Here is a 17661-nt window from a genome sequence, read left to right as displayed (position 1 = left end):
GTTTGTCTGAATTGCACAAAGCAGGTTAGGAGTGAAAACACCCCAAATCTGCAGAAAAACTTCACGTCTGATTCTGCCAATGTTCAGGAAAGATCGCACAGTGGAAGCTACCCTTCACTAAGTTTTTTTTCTTGTCCTCCAATTGTTGTTGTGTTAATACATTACTTGAATAAACCTCAGGGAATTAGGACTGTGAATTTGAGTATACTCGCATTGCCTTTTCCCATTTTTTGTCTCAACAGTAAGGTGATATTTAATCAGGTGTGCTCAGTAGATTTCCACTGAGAAACATCTTGGCCTTTCACACTTGTCAATATTATTTCTCAACATCTTACGGCGTAAGAGATTTTCTCCATTTGATCATTTTAAAAAGTCCCAAGGTGTCCCAGTAATGCTGTTGGTCGATCTTCTGTAAAATTGTCCTTATTATGAGAAGACAATGAAGTTAAATGTTATGTGGAGGCAAATGTTATGTACAGTGCAAGTGTCTCCCTACATGAAAAGGGTTGAATTAGAGTATTTAAAGTTGACTAATTTGCCAATTTGGATGAATGTTTTAAATATTAAGAATACTCAACATTATTACTGATGCATTTTTATCAGTATACCTTACTTAGACTAATGTGAAATGGCCTGTTATAACATGTGGGCCAAGTATAACAGCCTACATATCAAAGTCTCATGTTTTCCTACCTGAAGACTGTAAATAAATAAAATGGATGCTTCTTAATGATAGTTATATCACATTGGAAGTGAGTAGCGGGGCGAGTAAAAACTCTCTGCCCCCCTTCTCCATCACCCTTCTCTCTACTTCCATCACAGTAAAGTTTGCAGGTAGGTCATTTTCAGATGACTGTATGTAAAACTTTGTAGCCTGCAATGCTGTTATCCTGTGTCTCTCTGTATAGAGTGAAAAAAAAGTCCTGATGCTTTTATAGACAAAATGAGATTCAAACCAGGGGCTCCTCAACAGATGAAGAACATTTAGGGAGGCAGCCCTCGTACACAGGAAGCTTCAACAAATGTGCCAAGTGTTTTCAGTGGCTGCTTCAAAACTATAGGCATTAAGTGGCATGTTCTAAAAGTTTGATGTGACTAAGCCTATTGTAGGACAGCCTTTCAGGAAAAAGAGCATCAACATTGTGTTGTTTTGGTACCTGCACATAGATATTCTGTTTGTTATTAACTATTAAAGCCTGAACTCCTGTCTGCACTGTGTATTAGTGACACATTCTCGGCATCCAAACAAGTGCATACCCTTACTGGCATCTCTGTGCAGGGCTTACACGTTAAAGTTTGAACAAGGCTTTTCTCCTAGTCTAATCACACTAGCACTACATGTGGTGACTGATTATTTGTGAGTCTAAGTGTGGAGATGCAGTGGTGCTGTCTGGCAGCCCCCCCCCCCCCCCCCCCCCTACTGAGAGAATCAAGCTGGCTCTGAGGACAATCCTGCATGTTGTCATGCCTTTGCAATGAGAGTCCTGGCAGCTCCTACAGCCCTACAGCTCCAGTTGTAAGCAATGGGAAAGATTCAACACATGGAGCTGCGCAGCCTGAGCCCCCACCGTTGCTGCCTCCCTCCAGGGAATGCCTCTGCCACTGTAAGATGGACAGGCGCTTCTGGTCGAGGAATCCACCACTCTGGTTAACCCTCCTCTTTTCCTTTTCCTCTCTCTATAACCCTTTCTTTTCTGTCTGCAAATCATCAAAAGCCTATATTCCTCTGTTACTGTCACTTAGACTGATTTCACCACAGCTATTGTGTTCAACTTGAATGGAAGTCAAATAAAAAACTGAAATATTTTTTTTCATCTTTTTTTGAACATTTGCATGAAGTAATGAGTCCATGTCAAGGATGTTTGAAGGCCTTGTTGCATCCTTAAGCCCAAATCCCATGTGCACCCGGCCTCTCAAATGTTTCATCCTTACTCTGATGAGAGTCAAAATGGAGATCAAATAACCACAGTAGAGCTGAATTCTGTGCTTGACATACTGATCAATTTATGTTTTTGCAGCAGCATAACAACCTATTAGATCTCTCTGCCTCTGTCTTTCATACAGAAACACAGCAATATTTTGGTAGGAAATCTTGCGGGTGGGCTGTGTTGTGCTGCTGCTCTGAGGCTTCGCAGCGGCCCAGCTGTCTGCTTAATGAAAGCCCAGTAATTCCATTCACTCTAGTGTGTATCTCCGCTCCCTCTAACAACAAAAGCCAACCAGCAAAGGAAATATGAATTAGTCCCCACAAGATTTCTCAGCCCCTCTCTGTCTCTCTTCTCTTATTTTCTTTCTTTCTTTCTCTCCATCTCTGTTGCTCTCTCTCTCTCTCTCTCTGGCTGAGGGTTTCTGTTCTGTTCTAGCCAGCGTGATTGACAGCACCATGTGCCATAGAGCTGGAGAGTAGTGCAGCTGGAAGTATATCATCTGCAATTTTAGTTGGGTAAATATAGCAGGGAGTCTTGTCAAGCAGAGAGATAAATTGTTCTGGGAAAGGAAGTGTTGTCTCTCTTTTCTGAAAGGAAGGAGAAAAAAGTTTCCTCCAACTCCTGGAAAATGTAAAGTTCTCTCTGGACTCCCAAACAATGAAAGCACAGTTGCAGAAGCTGGGTCAGTAATGGACCATGTGTTGAGATGCCTCAGCTCCACCTTGCTTAGTCAGCCAGGCAAATCAGACCCAGGAAGCAGGAGCCTATCATCCGATTAAAACGGGATGGTTTGGATTGAGCCTGATACCTAATGTCCATCCCTAACCTCATTAGACCCATATAATTGAGTGCTTTCCACAGCTTTGTGGCCAGCATCTGTCTTTAAATGTGTACTTGCTTGCAGAAATTATGTGAGTTTCTGTCCTATAAAAGTCCTTTGGTTTTAAACCTAAAGACCAGTGTTTTTTAATATAAGCATGCTAGCATGGCAAATTAAGGCTTTTTATTCATTTTCCAGATGGATACTGGGTGTTAGTGAGATGTGCAACAGTGCAACATAAGCGGTGATACAGTGTTTAAGCATTGTCTGGGAAGCGGTCAAATGGGCCTATTAGTGCTTTACTTTGGGGTTGATGGAAAACATTACCATGAACTAGGGCTGGGTGATATGGTCCAAAAAACATAAAATCTCTTTTTTTCTCCCTTTTTTTTTTCTCAAGCTTGGAGGCAATTTACAATTTCAGTTTATTTATCTTTTGCTGCAGATTGCAGGAAAAGACTTCATGTGCAAAACAGTTGATAGATCAGCATCACTAGCAAGGCTTTCATCGTCATGCATATTGAAAAAACAAAGGTTATCCCACACAGCTGTGGTAGATGCTTGAACTGAGTAGCACATGTTCACTTTAATAATCAGTTTTAGATAGATCAGATAGAGCAGAAAAGTCACAAGGCACATTCATCGATCTGCTCCTGTAGCCTGGTATCTGCAGAAAGCTGGCTAGTCAGTGTTAGCTACCTGGCTACATGGCAGGGACAAACTGAACTTTAGAACCCACATACTGTTATGCTGACTCCCGTGTTTTCACCTCTCCTAACCACATAATGCCTCATCAACAAACGTAAACCGAGAGAGCAGATCAGTGAGTATTTTTCAGTTTGTCCTTTTCATAGATGCGACTGTTAGATTTACGACGAGACAGATAGAGTCAGCTAGCTGCCTGGAGTCACGGCAGTCCCGCAAACTGCTACAGGTGCGTGTGTATTTCACTATTTACATCACAGTTAACAGGACTGTCGTGACTCAAGACAAGACTAGTATCAAGCTATCATCTACTTTACTTTTTGAAAATAACCTTTTTTGGATTTTGTTATATCTGGATTCTCATGATGTAGACATTTGACACATTGGGTAAAAACAAAGAAATACTAATGATAAGACATATGCCTTATTCCTTAAAGCCTCAGTTCTAAGTTGTTTGTCATCATAAGTTCAAAAACTCACATTTGGTTGATTGTTTTTTACATTATTTCTTGACATTTTGGACCTTGATGTCGTAAGCGTTGTGGTATGGTTAGAGTTCATCAGTTGGCCACATGGACCAGTAGCAGTTGTGATGATAGGAACAGCCATGTGGGCCATGCTGCACCTAATCCAGGCGCTACATTGGAATTAAAAACAAGTGACTAATAGTGACGAATTGGCTCCAAGATCTTTATTGTATTTGGTGTTGTAAGATGTGAAACATGGTTTTGAGCTGCAGATTGAGTCTTTGTCTCTCACGTGACTTTGACAGGTGTCTCTCCTGAATAAGATTGTCATCACACAGACAAATCTGTCTCCATCTCTCGTTGAATAATTTGGATTTATTTTGTTGCCGGACTATACCTCAGAGAGTAAGCGTGTGTGGAGAACAGCCATTTGTTCTGACATACATTTTATTTCCTCTAACGCTCACCTATTTTTTTTTTTCCCCAGTAACACCTTTTTTTATGCAGAAGTCACTGAGCCTCAGCTTCTCAAATCTTCAATTCTCTCCTTCCACCCTCCTCTCCCATCGACCCCCTCCGCTGCAGCGAAGGTCAGGTTTTTGACAAGTCTGCAGAAGAAACAGTCTGCTCCTAAATCCCTTCATTTTTATTCATACAAATACAGGTTTAGAGCTCCTAGCAGCCCCATAGATACAAAGCCAGAGTGGCCTTTTGACTGACAGCTTTCTCCCTTTCATCCAAACACTAACGAAATTCACAAGCACACCTCTAATTGACTCGAATCACCAGCACGGCACCAGAGGTAGATATCAGGGTGCATGGCAGTGGATTTGCAGAATGAACATTGTGGAGGATGATTTGATTATACTCCAGCTGACCTTTCCAATAATTATCTGGGTTTCCCATAAGCAAAGCACAAAGCAGAGGTAATTTGGCATGGAATAAGGAAAATTATGAGAAAATTTATGTATTTTTAATCGCATTCTTTGAGTCTCTAACATGTAAGAATTATTATAATATGTACTCATTCATTTATTTTATCTACTGCAATAAAACGAAGGTGCTCAGTGGCACCAGTACAACGCCAGTTTTGTTTTTAAAATGTTCTCTTTTTGTTTTCACAAAGCCTAATCCATGCGTTACTGACAACCTCACTAATTCATCACATTTTACCATCATGTCAGTCATCAAGAGGGAATGCACACATGCCGCCCCTCTTAGTCTCATTTCAAGGTCAAGCTTGTGTGTGTGTGTGTGTCGTCTCAGTCCCCAGCTGTGGTCAGGCAGGCGCTGGCGGGCCTCCGGGGGTCGCAGCCCGAGCACTTGGGAACTGACTGTGGCCTTATACCCCCCTGCCCCCCCCCCCGCCCCCCCCTTCCACTTCCCTGCCACCTGATCTTCACACATATATCACTCCCAATTGAACCGGCAGAAGGCAGCTGGCAAATGCCGAGGAAGAGGAACCATAATTCATGTCGCTCAGCCACTTATGCAAATATGTTTACTCACGGAGGCATTCAGAGCAAGGAGAATCCACCTCATGGCAATTCTTAACATGTCTGCCGCGTGGCCCTGGTGTCCTGTAGCTTTAAGTATGAGATCATGAGATAGATTCTCAGTCCTGCTGTCAGTGTTATTTTTATTACACGGTCAAAAGACAATAAACTGAGTGGGCAGAGTTGTTACTCACATTAGTGTTTGTCTGATTTCCTCAGGCTAATGTTGTGCGGGTATACCACCTGGATAAATTAATCCCTTAATATTCGCGGCCTGGTCCGACTCACTAACAGGATGATATTTTTGATCTTATTTCTTATTTCTCATGCGTGCAAAGACATTCAAGATAATATTGGTATCTTTATTCTATATATACATTTCTTGGCAGATTTTGCTCCAGTGGTTCCAGTTGGCAGTAAATAAAATGTTATGGTGATTAACCTGCACACTTCTTGATCCTCAATTTAGACCGAAATTTCTTTAAAGTGGCTGAAGGTGTGAAGCTTGCCAGCTTTTTTTTTCTTCAAATGTCCTGGGTGACATGTTCTCATATTCTCATTTAACCTACATTTTTCTAGATTTATCCTGTTACATATATTTCGTTCGTATAGGTCCACATACTAAACAACATTATTACATTTTGTTTCTTTGTTCAATACAGTGTCCTTTTAGAAATATTATTCATATCTCCACCCAGTTACTGCAGCTACAGTCAAATCAAGTGCACCTGCCCTGCACTAAACTGATATAACAGCTACATAAGTCTCATGTTTTACCTGTAAGACTTGTGTTTTAATGCAGTTGCTCATCATTTGTGATGTGAAAACGTCAGATTTCCACACAGTCACAGAAATAAAAAGTGTGTCCTGGTATTAGTTCAGTTCTAAAAGCCAAGCGCAGCATGGAGCATCTCTCCTGTCAGCTGAAGAGTGGATCAGACTGGACGGTGGAGACACTGGTACGTGTCTGTTTAAAAAGGAGTTTAGCCGACTTTGCTGCATTTAACATCGGCGCTTGAGTTTGGAGAAGGAAACACATTTTCTCTCCTCTGCATCACGCTGTCCTCCGTTTCCATCACAGTTATGTATTTAGATCATTTAGAGACAAGAATCTGGAAAAGTTTGCATCCTGTCATGTTGTCACCCTGTGTTTCTCCGTGTGTAATGACGTGGATTTTAAAAATGGCAGCAATTTGACCGACAAAGTGTGAGTTGACTCAGTGGCTCATCGACTGATGTAGCGACTAAGCAATTTTTAGGGGGCCACTCTAATTTATAACTATATAGAAGGTTGCATCTTATGTATTCATGTAATACTACATTTTAGCACCCTATATTTTTCGCCTTTATTGTCATAGGCTTTACTGATTAATGGAGGAGTTACCTTTAAATGTATGGTTTTGTATTTAAAATGTCAAAAATAATGAAAATGCCCATCTTGACTTTTCAGAGCTCTTTTCAGAGTTACATCTTCAGTTGTCTTGTTTTGTCTGACCAACAGTTCAAAACAGTTTACATTGATCTACATCACCATTATTGGAGATTTGGTTTTTTATGTTGAGTTTATTGATGTTGTTTTTTGATTTAGTTCATCATTACTGTTTAATGAAACAAACTAAATGCCATGATACCACAGAGAATATAAATACTAGCTGCATTGGTGCGTGCAGTTGTGATTGATGGCTGATGGGAGGCCCTTGGATTATACAGGTGTTATACAGTGGCAAGCCTTTGGCCCGCCAGTTGTAAAAGTCCCCATCAAAAGAGCTATGATTAATCGGAGTGTCTCCCACTCCCCAGACAGGCTGCCACCTAGTGCTGGTTAGTAGCTGTAAATCTGGCCAGTTAACAGTGCCCTAACCGGGGACTGACAGGCAGGGCTTAGGCCCAGTGTGAAGAGGGGATGCAACTGTTGTCCTGTTTCAGAGGCTCTCAACAATGTGCTGAGTGGATGGAGAGTCCCAGCAGAGGGCTATTAATCATGCCGGGTGTCTGCAGGGTGGGGAGGACGGGGGGGCTGAGGGTTAGAGGGAAGAGAGGGTCGAGGGTGCCGCGGAGGATCTGGATGTGCTGACAGGAACAGTGGGCAAGATGTGAGCAAAACAAACTAGCCCCCATGAGCCCCAAAAGAGAGGAGGAGGAGGGCAGGCTGGGCCAGAGCTTGGACAGAAGAAATGTGCTGTGCATTCACACTAAAGCCTCCTGCACGCATGGAGGAGTTTCCACACAATTGTGTATATCATTCACTCCAGAAATGGTGTCAAATGAGTTTAGTAATACAGAGATGCTCTTAATTGGGAAAGAATGATTACCACGTATTGTCATCATCTAAACTATCCTGTCCCTTTAAGCAGGTTGCATCAACATAATTGATCACTGTTATCACTGTCAATATTGTGATTATGTGAAATGTGTATGTGAAACACATTCACCATAATGGACTGCATTAATATATTTGTAAAGCTTTTATCCAAAACACTTAACAGTACTAATAGTGGTCTCACTTAGAAATTATTGTCCCAGTTTGTATGACTCATCCAAAGTGGTAATATTATTCTGTGTGAGACTGAAAGGAAACCTACAGTTTACTACAACATGGGATTTATTTTCATATCTACAGCCATCAGTTGTATTGGTTGTGATGTGATTATATTGTACTTCCCAGTTAACTGGTGAAATCTTGAAATGTGGCAACATGTAATAGGTTCAACTGGGCAACAAGCACAAGTAATCAAACTATCATACAGGATGAAAAACAAACCTCCAGCTTAGACATACTTACTTCGAAGAGAAAACAAAGGTGAACAGTGTAATTATGATGCACACTGGCCCAAAAAGCATTTACCCCACACACAGTCATTGGAAAAGGAGTGGCTATAATACAGTGAAAACATTTTTCTGAGTGTCACAAACTCTATGAAATGACTATTATCAGAGTTTGATCCACTCAGTCCAGTGATATTTGAAAAGTCTATATTATATTAAATTATATATTATATAAATTATATTAAATTATTTGATCCCTTTCATGTGAGTGGGGAGTCAACTGGAAGTCAGATGTCTCAGCCAGCGGAAGTCTCTGGTGCAAATGCTCTAATTGGTTCAGCTCTATGGGCCCAAAAATGTGGAGGCATGAGGAAGCGTGCGAAAATATGGCAAACTTTCTGGCTTCACATACCACTGAGCAACTTTCATAGGAATGAATGGGCGTCATCTTTGATCGTTGTATCCAGTCATACATTCACGGTGTTGCAGCCTGACTTCCTGGTCCAACTTTAACCTTCCATACTCACTGTAGTTGTGCATACTCAGCTTTCCTGTGCAATGAGTGGTTAGAACAACATTGTGGTGTACTCACCTTCGGTTTTACCTCCAAATAAAGTGCCTTTGTAAATCTGGCAAAACTGTCAGACCCCTCCTGTTTGTTGCCCCTTTGGTCCTGTAGCCATGTTCTGAAATCACAGTTATTACTTTGGTGATCTCTTATCATTTCTGATGGACCCGTTGGCCAGAGCTACAAAAATGCAACGCAAGTTGTAATAAACCATAATTTTCCAAAGAATAATGATGATCTCAAACGCTACATTCAAAGAATATAGTGAATCAGTCTTTTAGTGTGTACTAGGTAGATATTTCCACCAAAGTAGTAGTAGTAAAAAGTGCCAGCCGTTTTCTTTTCCAGCCTTGGTCCTCAGAGTCCAGACTGGATCAGTGAAGGTCTAGACCTTATCTATGTTGTCAGCTGTGACTGGATTTAGTGTTTTCCCCTGTACAACCTGGATTGTGTTTTAATGTTCTGTTAAGCATATTCTTATGAGGTGGTAATTGGAGTTCAGCACGAGACACCGACACCCACCTCACTTAAGTTTACCCCTGAGCTAATGGGCTTTGAGTTCAGTGTTGCTTTAATTACTCCACACTGAGCTGAGAGCATTAATAAACAGGGGGTATTAAGGTAGGGTTTGGGATGTTTCAACACCTCTGAATCCAGTGCCCACTCTTCACTGGAGGTCTGCTCTAAAAACAGACTCGTGCTGGGCATGTGGCGATACTTTGATTGGCCCAACAGCATTTTCAAGATTGACTATACAAGCTGGTATTGACAATTTCTGGAGGTGCCAAGTGTAAGTTTTCAATGTGTAAATGATTGCGTCTCTAAGTTTAGCTCACATGCGAGGCAGGGTTCATGGACATCTGAATTTTGTTGACATGACCTACAGTGTATGACTGTATATTTTTGGTGAGTATCGACAACAGTCTTTCACTGACATTCATACGACGTACACTGCCAGTCAGCAAACATCAGCTAACATCTGCTGCATCTATTACAGTCATAGTCATAGTCATATTTGACTAATCTAGATTTTTTACATTGTTTTACAACTAAGCTGTTAGTGATTATTTGAGATTTGAACCTCCATTTTGTAGTTATTTTTATCAGATTATTTGGTGTCACGTGTCCTTGGAAATAGCAGTTAGACAAACTAACTCAGTGTCCACTCATTAGCTGACAAACACCAAAGAAAGTAGATGGTGTGTTTAAGACTGATTGATCCATTTCTTGTCCATACTGTAGTTCCTACACTGAAACAAGCCTCAGCACCATGCTTCACCCTGGTTGAGTTTAAATGGTGACAGTGCTTAGTGACAGTGTTTAGATTTCTTGAGACCGTTGTTGTTTGCCACCAGTGCAAGTGAGCATTATACCTTGCAATTTTTTTTTTTTTTGGTCATTTCCTCTTTTTGAAGAATAAGCAAGATGTTATGACCATGGGTAAACCAATTACATTTTTATCAATCATTAGCAACATTGTGGTAATTAGAAACAAAATGAGACAAACTGAACAAAATTTCATTAAACTTTGCTTGAAATGCAAGGGTTTTACCGCTGTATTGTCAGTAAACCTGGGAGCAAGACAGACTTTGTCATATATTTTTGAGATATGATGATATGATAATCTCATAACCTATGCGTTTATAAAGATGAGAAGAACAAAATACACTACACTGGCAACATACAGCCACTGTAAAGGTTTAAACTAAAACTAAATCTACCCAGCAGCCTTCCTCTGTGTAGATTAGTCCAGTGGTTCCCAACTGGTCTATCCACCAACTCAACACCCATTCAGTATATTTCCATCAATCCATTCCACCTGTTGGATGTGGATTCTCTGGATTCAAACTACCAACCTTCCTGTTGTGAGGAGACAGAGCTAATATTGCCCCTTCACAAAATGAAACTAAAACAGGCTAACTGAAGTACAACTAGGCTTAAACTAGAAACAATAGGAAGCATTGCAGTGAGAGAGCAATTATGGCTTTAAACGAACATTTAAACAAAACTAGAGTCATTCAGTTGCAGTTAGCCTACAAGTAATTCAGTCTTATTTAAACCAAGTTTTAAACTACTAGCCTAAACTAGTAAAACTTTTTTACACTGCTAGACTTATACTGAAACAATTTATTTTACAGCAGAACATGCAAATAATAGAAAGAACAAGGCAAAACAGCTGCTGAGCTGATAATTAGTTGCTTTTAAGCTGGTACAAGCCCGACCAGTACTTTACTGCATTAACGCTTATTTTTCTTCTTTTTGTGTTCAGTGTAAGTTCAGATTAATATATTCTGTCAGTTTGGTTCAGCCTGTGGTGCCAGAGCTTCATTTCCATCTCTGAAAGACACTGCATTCAACAGACTTGTAAGGCAAGTGATGCTTCCCAAAGCTGGCATCGATAGGCTACCCATACTGTTAAGTTGCATGTTATAGCGCTGCTACTAACCATGAAGTGGGAACTGATACTTCAAAATAAAAGCATGATGCTGGAAACTCGCTGCATTTGAAAGTAAATTTAGTTTTTTATAGCTACATTTATCCAGTTGCTTATGACCCAGTCAAAATGACCATATCAGTTGGGAACCACTGGATTAGTCCACAGTGCCTACTGCGGTGTCGGAGAGCAATGGTAACTCTCACATGAACTAGAGCGCGGCTTATGTGAGTATGTACACATTAATTGTTGTGGACAGTACGCACACACCCACAGAGGAGATCATGTGCACGGACCATGCTGAGAGCTTAACACTTGTTGCACAGTGTAGAGTGGTAAGTTATGTTCATGAGACAATGTCGAAAACAGTTCATTGCTGAAAAACAACCCGCAACATACATATGGCTAAGTATGCTAATGCCACAGAACTGTTTGACATTAGCTAGTCCTCTCAGGGAGTTGTATTATGTGGATAGTGCATAAGTCATGGCTACTTAATGGCGTTGCCATCATTCTGATGTCTGCTATGTTGCCATACCATGGTTGTAAAATGTGTTTGTGAGAAGGTGGACTAAAATAGGGTCTTTAAATCCGCTGCACCTTTGACAGAGCCCTGTAATTCCACACTGACAGTTATATAGGGTAAAGTCCTGTAAACTAGGCTTCACACTACCCTGGTGATCATTATCATAAACAGACATTATTTTGCAGAGTGAATGACAATGAAAATCATTGGTAAAGAACTGAGACTATTGTTGATAATCTCCTCAGTAGGACAGCAAAGCTGGTCAAAACAAAGCACACAGTCTGTAGCTGTGGAAGCAGTGCTGGTATAGAGGTGTTGGCTGTGGAGGGGGATGGAGGGCATGGGGGGTTGTTGTGCTAGAAAATAAGGGCCCATATTAGTATTGCGGAGAGGCACTGTCTTGCTGTCTAGCTTGTGTGGCGCTCACATCCTTAAGCCTTGGGCGTCTCAGTGTGAATCCCACACTGCCTTGATGGACTGGGTTAATAAACCTCTCAGCAGCCATCCCTCCCACACACACACGCAGACAAACTGAGCACACACACACACGTGAAGTCTCCTGACACACACAGCTGCTTGTTATTTCATGCCCCATAAGGGTGCTGTGACCACGGACATTGTAATACACATATCCAATTAGCTAAGCATTGTATCGCACATTGGTCTCAAGCTGAAATTCTCACAGATACATACAGTCCAGACCATAAGTATTTGGACAGTTACACATTTTTTGTTCTCTGTGCTTCAGCACATTCAAATTGTAATAAAGTAATTGGAAACTACATAGAAAGAACTGTGTGTGAGACACAGCCCTTTTAACAGATAACTTCATGACTTCATGTGTATCTGTCCAATAACGTTTGAACCCCTAAACTTTGGGCACTTTGTGTTAAAAGGGCTGTATTTCCAACACTTCTTTCTATATTAATGTAAACCTACTCAAATTAAAACTGAGACTTGAATAAAAAATATGTAACTGTCCAAATTAGAGCCCGACCGATATATACGGGTCAGCCGATATTATTGGCCTATCACAGATATGATGATATCGGCTTATATGTTGACCGACATGCACGGATATATATTTTCTTATTCCTTAAAGTCATATAAGCAGCATTTTATGTATATTTGATCATTTTTCTTAATCCAAGTTTAATATATATATGTACATTTGTTTTTTTTTTGTTCTGTTTTTTTATTTGTAGTTATTTATAATTATTGAATTCCTAGTGAAGTTTACTATTTCAGTGCAACGATGTCATTTTATACAATAAAGTTTATTGTTAAACTGTAAAATGTCATGCCTCCTTTACATAGCTTTGTCACAAGTATTTGATAACCACTTTGAGGCATCACTGCTGTTTTTGTATTTATTCTGTATTTATAAAATTATTTGCAAATATATTGATATTGGAATTTTTTTACCTCCTAATATCGGTATCGGCCCCAAAAATCCAGTATCAGTCGGGCCCTTGTCCATATACTTACTATCTGGGATTTATTTTCTTGTTAGGCCCTCATCACAAAGTATGGCTTTTTATTTCAAGTAATACATTCACTCACATGAAACCTAAAGCTGAATGCATTGAATTTTAGTCCTCTTGCTGTTAGTTTTAGTCAACATTATATTCACAGTCCTTGATGTTACGTTAACAAACCATTTTATAAATCTGGACGTGCTGGCCTGTGTGTATCTGTTGTTGGTCCCAGCTAGTGGCCACACTTGTGAAAAAAGTATATTTTATGGCAGTGGGGGATACTATTTTACCAATCAGGAACTATGTATGATTCTGCAGATGAATTCTAGTCCTTGGACAAAAGACTGCATTACTTAGTTTATTTGTCCATTTGTCTATTTTTTAGATTCTTGTTTAGTTTTTATTTGTTGACTAAATGACTAGAAAGTTTACTTTTATTTAGTTTTCACTGGTGGGAAAAGGCTGTGAAATATGTTTTGCCATAGTTTTTGTTGAGGAAACTAACACAGCTGTTATGGGACCTTGTTTGCTGAACATGGAAAGGCTGATTTTCATTTCATTGAAATCACTTGACAATCTCTGTAGAACATCCATTCGGTTGTCATCCCTCTCCTGTTTGAGCATGGAACAAGAAACTGGCACAAGGCACTCGCCTTTGAGTAGAATTAAAAAAAGCTGTCCTATTTCTGGGCTGCAGCTGGGGGGTTTGAAAGAACTGTCTGTGTGTGTGTGTGTGTAAAGGTGACATGGGTCAAAACTTTCTTGTCGAGGGATGGTGGGAGGGTGACTGGTGGGGAGAGGAGTACAGGCATGCTTAGGGGGAAGGGTGTTATTAAACAACTGCCCACATTTCATAGCACAAATATTGAATCAAAAAGAGGTGACACATGTAGCAGGAGTGCCTTAAACCTGTTGACGCACCCCTTCTTAAATAGAGCGGGATCAGTGCCGCTGATAACAAATTTTGACAAAAGCTGGCCTGGTGACAGGGGAGGGAGCCGAGCAGGCCGATATGGCCCAGTGCAGCTGACGAGGAGACATGCTAACAACCTGGGACAACAAGAAGGTGTTGATTGCTCTGAAAGCAAAATAGACCTGCCGATATGTACGACCATGTTCACTCCCTGCTCTACGGCCTGCCTTTTTTCACGGCTTTGGACTTTACAACTTTGGCACAGCGATGTGGCTTAGAAAAGGACTTATTAATTTGAGCTGTAGAGAGCTGAGGTTGAAGTAATTCTTGGTGAAATATGAATGGCTTTGTATGTGTTTACATTAAAGGAGATTATGAATTTTTAAGCAACCAATCCTTGTTCTTATTATGAGCAGGGAATTAATTCCTACACTGAGCAAGATGAAGTGGGTACATTTTTATCAGCCTAAATGATAAAGTTTGGGTTCAAGCAGGGAAGACCATCTCATCCTTAATAACTGCACAGCTGAAGGCTTACCCTACTGCTGCTGAGTGTGGACACCAGTGGGAAGCTTTGTCCACACAGGAAGAGTGAAATACAAAGTTTTCTGTTCCAAGAAAACTGGAATCATCAACATTAACACTACGCAACAAACTCAACACATTACACTTTGAATTAGAAATTACTAGACAGGTCTGCAAGTGTTACAGTGATTTAGTGATGTGTGGTGATAAGCTAGTTAAAGTTAGTTTGGCTCTTCCTGTGTTGTGCATGTTGAAACGAATCCAAAGCAATTGTAAAATAATAACTAAAAACTGACATCACCTTACATTTATTTCTTGATATTAAAATTCTAATAAAAACTAAAATAAGTCATAACGTTTATAATGGAAACACTAGAGATATAGCTGCAGTAAAAGTGAGGAAATACATGTGTGATTTAAATATACCTCTATGGTTCCCCCACAGGTGGTAATAATGTAGTGAATAGCAGTTGGAGATATTTATCCCTAGATTTGTCCATTGTACTTCATAATCCCTGTGTGAGAGGAGCACCACTCTCTGAGCTCTGCCTCCTCCCAGCCTGACCAGCGCCTGTATGCACATGGCAGCTAGCAGCCATCCCAGCTATGCAGATATGTCTATGTTGGTTTTAAACTGTAAAAATTCCTGCTAAACTGGCAGGAGCTGAGCATGTTATGAGTGGTGAAATGTCACTAAATTTACGACCTGGGAGGACCTGTGGAGTGCAACTGGGGGTGGGGGTGGGGGGGGGTCTTCTGGGCAAGTTGGTTGACAGAGTAGACTTGGAGTGGGGTTGGTGTTGTGGTGTCGTAAGGGGTCAGACACAGAGGTTAAGGGAGAATGAACTTGTGAACTAGTGGGCAGCAGTGTTACTGTTGAGTCAAGTATAGGTCAAACCAACTCAGGGCTCAAAGCTCAGATTCCTTTAAACTCAACACCACAGATGTATTGGTCTGGGTTTTAGACTGTATGTGCTCTGAGAAAACAGGGTGAACAAGAGCAACTTTTGTACATTTTCTTTGAGAAACGGATACCATTTATTCATTTAAACCATCTATGACTCTCAATTTACTGACAAAATAAAGAAAGGAAGTGTTATTCAGTGTTGCAAAGTAGTGAGAACAGTTTGATCTCTTGATTGACTATCACATGTATTTAGACTGAACATATTTGGATGGTACCCACACACGCATTTTTTTTAGCACATATTGTTTTCGTATTTGTATTTTTTACTGAAAACCAATACTGTTACATTGCCCTTTTTGTGCCCCTAGTAATTTCAAAGAAAGAGTGTTGCTATAGAAAAGAAAGCTGTAGTGCATTGTAGACAACCAGGGCCGGTACTGGAAAGTAAGTAGTGATCTTCATTGTCAGAAGAATTTCTTTTGTCAGTCCAGCTTAACACACAACTCCAGGGATGGCAGTCTTATTCAATCACCACAGTCCACCACTTTGGTCCAAGTAAAATATCTCAGCAGCATTTGGAATGGATTGGTATGACTTCTTGTACAGTCACCGTTGCTCACTGGGAGACTTCCTCAGGCTTTTGTGATTTTGGGTTGATAGAGCATGAGCATTATAATCCTTCTATGACTGAGCTGACTGACTTATTACTGACTAGCCACACATACATTATAAAAGTTAGGGCTGGATGCAAAAGAGTAATTGTGATTCGTATTAAAATGATCCACAATCAATCCTTGAAATCCAGAGATCAATCTTTGCATTATTATTACGACTTGCACAAAAATCTTATTTTAAGTTAAAAAGTAGCCCAGATGATAGCTGGCTGTATTAGCCATCTTGAGTCAGGACAGTCCTGTAAAGTGCGACATGACTAGTTACAGTCTATGGACCTGCTGCAGTTTATGGGACTGTTGTGACTCAGGGTGGTTAGCTGACGCTATCTTGTAGCGGATCTAGAGATCACATCTATGAGAGGAACAGACTGGAAAAAGACTCCACACACTGATCTGAGCTCTTTTACGAGACATTATCTCTGACTACAAGATGTGAAGCCGTGGAAGTGGACTTTATGCTGATTCTGCTGTATTCAGTCTGTCCTTACCTGCCAGAGAGCTAACGCTAGATAGCAGCTAACAGACTGATGTCTTATCAACACAAACGCAAATACAAACAGTGCAGATGAATGAATGAGCAGACTTCATGTTGGTCCATAGTTTTATACCTGGGAAATATGTTGACAGTTCAGCCTATAGAAGACTTTTCTTAGGATAAATTGAGAAGAGCTTTATGCAATATTAGTATTAATGTGATGCAACTGAATCAAGAATCAAAATCAAATTGAAATGAATCGATTCTGGACTTTGTGAATGGAAATCAAATGAGTGGTGATATCCAGCCCTGAATAAGGGCATGAAAATATTTTTGTGATACAGCTTTTTGAGACTTTTAAATTTATATTTAACCTGATGGATCAAATTGTAATAATACAAAGAGTGATTTTGGGTTGTTTGTGAAATTTAGAAAAGATGTTTTAATTGTTTGCAATGATTGTGTATGGGAAAGAGTCTTTTGGGGCCAGTGGGCATCATGTGACCTGCAGTTTTGACTCTGTCTCTATGCTGACATTGCCTCACAGCCTAATGCTGGTTTAGAGGCTTGTGGTGATCTCTTCAACTTTCATTTAGGGCTTTTATCTGGTCAGAATTTCATTTAGTCCAAAGTTTTGGTTTATAATGAAAAAAAAAAACCTGTGAAACAAATGACATGCTCATCGGCCTCAACTGTATTTTGTGTTAAAGTGCTAATTTGCATGCTAACACACTAAACTAAGGCGGGGAATAGTCTTAAACAATACATACATATATAGACACATGCATATACATATGTTCTCAGTCTGTTTTATCTGTCAAGTTGTTTTTGTCCAGATTCTGTTTTATTGATTGATTGATTTTTGTTTGATTCTAACCGAGATGGAGGCTACATATTAGCTTCTGCTAGATGCTGTATAAATCGGTAGTATTGAATAGTATTGAAGTATTGAATTAATCGCCAACTATCTGTTTGAGTC

General features: G+C 40.2%; 1 protein-coding gene across 5 annotated transcripts in view; it reads left to right on the top strand.

The window, feature by feature from the left end:
• Positions 1–17661, top strand: part of gbf1 (golgi brefeldin A resistant guanine nucleotide exchange factor 1) — a 90818-nt gene that overhangs the window by 6568 nt on the left and 66589 nt on the right. The gene's annotated exons all lie outside the window — the stretch shown is intronic.

This window comes from Thunnus albacares, chromosome 14 (genome assembly GCF_914725855.1).
Source record: "Thunnus albacares chromosome 14, fThuAlb1.1, whole genome shotgun sequence".
NCBI lineage: Eukaryota > Metazoa > Chordata > Actinopteri > Scombriformes > Scombridae > Thunnus > Thunnus albacares.
Note: the sequence above shows the minus strand (reverse complement) of the source record. Positions and strands in the feature narration are given on the sequence as shown.